Here is an 8253-nt window from a genome sequence, read left to right on the forward strand (position 1 = left end):
CAGGCCGGGCGCGGTGGCTCAAGCCTGTAATCCCAGCACTTTGGGAGGCCGAGACGGGCGGATCACGAGGTCAGGAGATCGAGACCATCCTGGCTAACACAGTGAAACCCCGTCTCTACTAAAAATACAAAAAACTAGCCGGGCGAGGTGGCGGGCGCCTGTAGTCCGAGCTACTCCGGAGGCTGAGGCAGGAGAATGGCGCAAACCCGGGAGGCGGAGCTTGCAGTGAGCTGAGATCCGGCCACTGCACTCCAGCCCGGGCTACAGAGCAAGACTCCGTCTCAAAAAAAAAAAAAAAAAAAAAAAAAAAAAAAAAAAATTAGCCAGGCATGGTGGTGCATGCCTGTAGTCCCAGCTACTTGGGAGCAGGGAGTATAGCTTGAGGCCAGGAGGTCAAGGCTGCAGTGAACCTCATGCTTGTGCCACTGCACTCCAGCCTGGGTGACAGAGTAAGACCCTGTCTCAAAAAAAATAATAATAATATAAATAAAATCCAAATTCCCAGAACCACCCCCAAGCTTCTCTTCTGTTGAGAACATGGCCTGCGCACAGGAATTCCGAGGGGATGCTGGAGCCTTGGGCGGGCTGCTGCCTCCTGGGCTGCCCAGGTGGGCTGGGTAAACCCTGGGGTTACCTGGGCTAGGGAGAGGAACCAAGAAGGAGCTGCTGCCTGCCTCTGGAGAAATAAGAACAAACCCAAGGCAATCTTGTGCCTCCTGCCTTCTCTCAAGAGGCTGGCTTGGCCTGCTTTTCCAGGAGGCTGTGAACTGATGGATGAAAGGGAGGAGGAGGCATTCCTGCCTGGGCTCCTTCAGTCCAAGGGCAAGTCAGTACCTTGGATAGGGGCTCCCACAGCCCAACTGCCCCATCACAGGTAGGAAGACTGAGACCAGAAGGAGCTTACACACACCCAAGCTGCTAGGCCCAACCCTGGGAGGGGGAGATTGGCCCAGGTTTGCCCCTTCAAGATCCTGCCTCCCCACGAGACTAGGTCAACCCAGGTTAACAAATTCCAGGATCCTGACTGCCCATGGCATAAAAACCATCCTGGCAGTGCTAAAACCCTTGGAATGGCAGCTGGAAAGGGAACCACTAAGGCTGGATTTAGGCTGGGGGTATGTTGTGTTGAGCCCCTGTCAACCTCAATAGGGAAGGCAGGTTCAAGAAACTGAAGAACCCGGTGGCTTATGCCTGTAATCCCAGCACTCTGGGAGGCCGAGGCGGCTGGATCTCCTGAGGTCAGGAGTTCAAGACCAACCTGGCCAACATGATGAAACCCTGTCTCTATTAAAGTACAAAAAATTAGCCAGGTGTGGTGGCAGGCACCTGTAATCCCAGCTACTCAGGAGGCTGAGGCAGGAGAATCACTTGAACCCAGGAGGCGGAGGTTGCAGTGAGCCAAGATCATGCTACTGCACTCCAGCCTGGGCAACAAGAGAGAAACTCCACCTCAAAAAAAAAAAAAAAAAAAAAAAAAGAGCCAAAGAAGAGACTCAGAGCCAGCAAATCAGACATGAGGAGGCTGGATACTGTGGCTCGTGCCTTTAATCCCAGCACTTTAGGAGGCCAAGGTGGGCGGATCACCTGAGGACAGGAGTTTGAGACCAGTCTGGCCAAAATAGTAAAACCCCCGTCTCTACTAAAAATACAAAGATCAGGCCGGGCATGGTGGCTCAAGCCTGTAATCCCAGCACTTTGGGAGGCCAAGATGGGCGGATCACGAGGTCAGGAGATCGAGACCATCCTGGCTAACACAGTGAAACCCCGTCTCTACTAAAAAATACAAAAACCTAGCCGGGTGAGGTGGCGGGCGCCTGTAGTCCCAGCTACTCGGGAGGCTGAGGCAGGAGAATGGCGTAAACCTGGGAGGCGGAGCTTGCAGTGAGCTGAGATCCGGCCACTGCACTCCAGCCTGGGTGACAGAGCGAGACTCCGTCTCAAAAAAAAAAACCAAAAAAACAAAAAAACAAAGATCAGCTGGGCGTGGTGGCGGGCGCCTATAATTCCAGCTTCTCTGGAGGCTGAGGCAGGAGAATTGCTTGAACCTGGGAGGCAGAGGTTGCAGTGAGCCGAGATCGCGCCACTACACTCCAGCCTGAGCAACAGAGTCAGACTATGTCTCAAAGAAAAAAAAAAAAGACATGAGGTTTGACTGGAGACTTACATATGGGGGGAAAGTCCAGTGGCAGTGGGCTGGACAGGAGAACTGCAGCTGCTTTTGAACAGCATGTGGTTTATAGAGCATTTTCACTCAGCACCCCTTCCCCATGACCTCCACCTGGAAACCTTCAATTAACCTAAAATTTAGGCTTCAATCCCCTGTATGGCCTTGTACCACAGGCCAGGATGGGGGCTCATATGTTCCTCATAGATAAGGAATGAATCTCTGGGTTGGCCACTCCCTCATTCCCTAGCTCAGAACAGGCATTCAGGTGCCTCTCCATACAGGGTCATTCTCTGGGTATGCTTAAGCTATTGCTATCAGGTACGTTTACCGTACAAGGTAGGGGGGTGGTCCTGATCCCAGGAGGGAGTGGGGGCTTGGTGTACCCAGACTATGCCTCTTGCTCACACATGCATGGGCACACACACACAGAGACCTTAAGGAAATGGAGAGTGCCCATGCGGGCCAGGTGTGGTGGCTCACACCTGTAATCCCAGCACTTTGGGAGGCCAAGGCAGGCAGATCACCTGAGGTCAGGAGTTCGAGACCAGCCTGGCCAACATGGTGAAACCCTGTCTCTACTAAAATTAGCTGGATGTGGTGGTGCACTCCTGTAATGTCAGCTACTCAGGAGGCTGAGGCAGGAGATCACTTGAACCTAGGAGGTGGGGGTTGCAGGGAACCAAGATCACACCACTGTACTCCAGCCTGGGCAACAAAAGGAAAGTCCATCTCAAAAAACAAAAGACAAACAAACAAAAAAGAAAGTGCCCATATTCTCTGGAACTGGGGCCCTCCAGCCTCCATGGACTACTTGCCCCAAGGAGGCCGAGATCCCTGTCCAGAGCAGGGACTCTTAAGCTGCCCCCAGGCCAGGCTGGCCTGGAGCCGGTGTGGATCTCCACCTTTACCCTCTCTCCCACCAGGACCATGCTACGTGGGGTGCAGCCCCTGCAGCCCCCGAGTCTACAAATGGTGCCCTATAGTAGCCCGGGCTTATATCCAAACACACAGGAGCACCTGGAACCTCAAGCAAGAGGTTCCCCAGAGCTGAGGATGCACCCGTGCTGGCTCTGCCCTGCACCAAATGGACCTGAAGGTTCTCTTGGAGAGCTTGGACAGGCAGCCCCCAGGCTACTTAAGCCAGAGGGTGAGGGAGGTAGAGCCTCCTCCCTGGGCCTCCTTTAGGCTACCCCTGCTCCTCATCTCCAGCCATGAGCCCTGCTTGGCAGAGCTGGGCTGGACGCCTTGTGAGGAGTGAGGACTTCACCCTGTGGGCAGATTTGGAATCCATGAGTGTCCCCATGCATCACCTGGACCTCAACTCCTGGTCCAGGAATGGCCAGAGGCTTGCTGGGTTCACCATCCATGACATTCCCCTTTTGGTTTGCTATGGGCTGCTTTGAAAGCCCTAAGGACTGTTGCTATGTGTGTCACCCACCCCACATTGGGTTCAGCAGTTACCCACACTTCAGCAGGAATTCAGTGTGTCCTAAGGGCAGCATACACCCATGCCCCTAACACAAGACCTAACTATGCCCTGGGTGTCTTATTTATCATATTCCCATACAATTTTCACTCACGCCCTGAGTATATCGTATTTCTTTTTTCTTTTTTCCCAAGATGGAGTTTTGCTCTTTTTGCCCAGGCTGGAGTGCAATGGTGCAATCTAGGCTCACTGCAACCTCTGCCTCCCAGGTTCAATCGATTCTCCTGCTTCAGCCTCCTGAGTAGCTGAAATTACAAACATGTGCCACCACACCTAGCTAATTTTTTGTATTTTTAGTAGAGATGAGATTTCACCATATTGGCCAGGCTGGTCTCGAACTCCTGACCTTGGCCTCCCAAAGTGCTGGGATTACAGGCATGAGCCACTGCACGTAGCCTAGCGTATCGTATTTCATCACGTTCTAGATGCCATGTATACATCCACGACCCAAGGGCAATATTATGTCTTGAGAGCACCAGTGTTTACTCACATTCCACTGGCCTAGAGCTTGGGAGACATACATGTATCCTTCCCTTGATGTCTGTTTACCCCACGCTGGCTACTTTCTTCCCTCACATTTAGAGTATTCCTTGGGTACAATTCTCAGCCGTGAGCACTGCGGGACAGGGTTTGCCCACATTCAGGGATGCCGAGTGCAGGACCTGCCTGCCCTTGGGCACAGTATTTATTTCTACTTTGGTCTCTCTTTTTCCCCACGTGACAATATTACGAGGTGACCCTGCCCTGGCTTGGGAGCAAACCTCATGAAGGTCCGGGATGTGCCCAGCACTGGGGCACAGAGCCTACTAATGCTCAGGCCTGCTGAGGACGGTGTCACCCTCCCTGCAGCGGCACTCGGCCTGCTCAGGGAGTGCCCAGACCCTTCTGCTGTTGGTTCTGGTACCTAGAGAGGGAGATATTTGGGGGATAAAGGGAGAGGAAGGTGGGCCAGCCCATGGGAACCTGTCCTAGGCTGGGGACAGGAGAGCTCTGGAGCCTATGTCAAGGAGGCTGGAGTACCTCAGTACCTCAGAGGGGTACTGAGGTGGCCCTCCTGCCAGCCCTGCTCCAGACCCACTGGTCAGGGTAGTCTTGGTTTGGGAGCTTCCTGAAGTCACCAAGACCTGGAGAAAGTCAGAAGCCAGGGTGGCAACAAGTACAGAAGGCCAGCCGGCCTTGTCCCAACAGACCCAGTCGTGCAGTGGGGACAGGCAGCATCGAAACAGGCTGGGCGAGGGGCGGGGGGGAGCCACCTTGGCCAGGGTGGCACCTTGGAGGCAGTCCCCTCAGGAGCCCCAGCTCCTGAGCCCTGTCCCATCCTGGCCCCCTCCCAGGTAGAGCCCAGGAGACCTATATATTCAGGCCTCCCCCTACCCCAGCCCTGAGACTCAGCCTGTCCCCGGAAGCTCAAGTCCTGACTCTGTCTTCTGTTCCCAGGACAAAGGTTTGGGCTGGGCCCTGGCCTATCCTACTTATCTCATCATAAATATTTATCAGACTCCAGGGGCCAGGCCTGCAGCTGGCTTGGTGGTGGGGGTGGGGGTGGGGGCAGATGCTGCTGAAGGATCTCAAAGCCCATCCCTAATGAGGGGACTGTGAGGGGAGAGTGCCACCTGGGCCTTGGGATCCTTGGGGAGGGAGGACAGATGGACAGCGGGACAGAATCAGAGGGAGCCTCAGGGACTTGGGCATAATCCAGGGAGCCAACCTCCCCATGCATCCCAGGAATGTGGGGGAGGAGTCCGAAGAGGCCAAGGCTCTGGGAGACAGGTGGGCTTCTCCCTGGACTGTCCTCCCATAGGACATCCTCGAGAGCCGTGCTCCCCACCCTCATCCTTTCCCCAGATGGTGCCTGCACTCTCTGCTCCCCCTACATCGCCCGCCCAGAGCTGCGCTCCTGCAGATGGGCTGTCTGTTCCTGCAGACCTGTGTCCACGAGAAGCCGTGCCCCATACGGCCCGCTCCCCTCTTCCCACCATCCCTTCTGACCCCACACCTTCCTCCCAGAACTGTGCTGCCCACTACTCTGCATCCCTTAGAGCTGTGCTCCCCACACACCCAGGAGCCCCCTTCACCCTGTGTGAGCCCCTTTCCTTGACGAATGGGACTCTTGATCACAGGTGCTGGAAGTCCCTGGGGTGAGCAGAGCAGACCCCTCATGGGCCCCTGTCGGCGCCTGGGTTCTAGCTCTCCTGTTAGCCGCGCCGCAGCACCCCCTCATCGGCATGCTGGGGGACCCACAGGTGGAATCAAAGCTCTGCTCAGAGCTGAGCTGCACAGCAGGAATCTGGTAGCCTTTGTCTCCCCAGTCCTGGGGGAGTAGGGGAACTAGGGGCAAAGAGGGCGCATTTTGGGATCTAGGGCCTCCTCCTCACTACCACAGGCAAGCGCAGCTGCAGATAAGGGGGGACGCCTGAGCTAATGAATACCCCCAGTAGATAATGAGGGGCTGTGGGGGAAGGGATGGCCTGAGGCGCAGCCTTGGGGCGAAGGCTGCCTCCCAAAGCCCAGAGCGCTCATTAGTGGAAGCCTGGGGGAGAGGCAGCTAAGTGGGTCAGTATCCCTCCCCCAGCCACCTGACCAGTATGGGTGGAAGGATTGCCAGCCCATTGTCCCCCAGTGAAGTCAGTCACATTCTGAATCCCTTCTTCCTCCAACCTTCCTCCCCAAGCCTCTGCTCCCAACCCCCACAAACCCCTTGCCCCTTAAACCCCCTTCCCAAAGCCCCCTGTTCCTCAATCCCTCTTCTTGGGCCCTCAGCTCCCAACCGCCAAAACCTCCTGCCCCTCCAGCTCTCCTCCTGGAGCTCCTGCCTCCTAAGCTCCCTGTTTCTCCAACCCCCCTCCCTGAGTCCCCTGCCCCTCACAGAGCCCCTGCCTCCTCCCAGGGACCTCCCACTCTGAGCCCTTTTTTCCTCCCGGAGACCCCCTCTGTGCCCCCCTCCCCCTCTCTGCACACCCCCCGCCGCAGGTGCTGGCCTTTGAGCCAGCCTCCCCAAGGCACCCTCCAGACTGAGCCACACCTGGGAGAAATTGAAATCTTAGACTCTTCCCTACCCCCACCAATGAAGCAGACATCCCTGTCCTGGCCACGAGGCAGCAGAATGCGGCTGCAGCTTTGCTGGGCCAGGCTGGGGGCTGTGCCAGAACAAGCATCCAGATGTGGGGAGGACACAGTGGCAGGGCGGAGGGCGGGCATGCGGCAGCTCGGGCCAGGCTCTTCCACCCTCATCCCCTGCAGCCAGCAGCCCTGGGCATCCACTCTGGGGTCTCAAACTCCCCCTTCTTGTCCCATAGTCATGAAGATGAGCATCCTGGCAGATCTGTTTCAGGAGTGTAGTGGGCAAGCGCCGGGGGAGGGGATCTCAGAGGCTGGGCCTTCTCTGTGTAGGGTGGTCCAGAGAGGCAGGTTCTGCCTGGGTCCCCCTTCAAAATCAGGGTACAGCCAGATGAGGACAAGATGCATAGTCTGTCAACTGTCCCCTCCAGCCCCATACTCCTGTCTTTGGCCACCTCCTCCTTGATCAAGGCCTTCCAGGGCTCCCCGTTTCCTGTCAGACCACCTTCCCCGAAGCTCTGAGGCACTTCCGGATCTGTCCAGCTGGTCCCAGGACAGGGGTAGAATATGGATGAGCCTCTGCCACCCTTGATGTTGTCAGGACACAGTTCTGGGAGGGGATGGGTGAATGTCCTGGTCTCCACCAATCTCTACCCCAGCCCCAGTCACCACAGGCTGACTAGTCTGGGTCTGGCTGCACAAGAGTTAATCTCAGGGTGTCCCCCACCACCACCACGTGTGCACAAATTCCAGGAACGCTTTCCATTAAGAACACTCTGAGCAGATTTCATTTCATTTACATTAATAAGAACCAGAAAAATCTGCAGGGTGGGGGTGGGGCCAGGGTTGGGCCGGGGCCGCGGCTGGGGCGGCTCGGGCACGTGTGCTGCTCACGGTTTGTCTGGTAGAGGCTAAGAGGCTCAGGTTGGGGGTCCTGGCCATAAGAGAGGCTCAGCCAAGCCCATGCAGATGTGCTGGGGGGAAGGTAGATCCATCCAGTCCTGGGGGATTCACGTCGGAGGGAAGAGGCAGAGCCCAGCTGCTTCTGGACACTCCTAGCCTAAGCAGGGTGGCATGCCCAGGTCCTAGGGCCTTCCAGGCGGAGAGGATGGCAGAGCTAAGTCTCGAGTGGAAGAGGATGCCAGCAAGTGGAAATGACTGGGTCGGGGACTGGGGCCTTGGGTTTGGATGAGATGGGTGTGGACCTCAGTCTCCCAGTTTGGGAAACAGGAGAGGCTGCTCCCTCTTCTTCCTGTCCTCACTGCAGGTATGGCTGCAGGTGTTAGAAGGGAAGCTACTGAACCTTGAGCTAGTCTTAGAGACCATGATGACCCTTTCTCAGTCTTCCCTTCCCCTCTCCAGCTCTGCTGGGGAGCTGAGCCTTGGCTGGCAGACTTAGACCTGTTCAGTAAGCTCAGAAGCCTGTTCTTGGTGGACACCCCCCAGATCCACCCACCTGACAAGGGGAAAGCCTCAGAATGACATTGTGTGCACAAGGGTGTGTCTATTGGGTGGCAGCTTGTGCTCTGCCATGCTGTGGCCC

Source organism: Theropithecus gelada, chromosome 2 (assembly GCF_003255815.1).
Source record: "Theropithecus gelada isolate Dixy chromosome 2, Tgel_1.0, whole genome shotgun sequence".
NCBI classification, from domain to species: domain Eukaryota; kingdom Metazoa; phylum Chordata; class Mammalia; order Primates; family Cercopithecidae; genus Theropithecus; species Theropithecus gelada.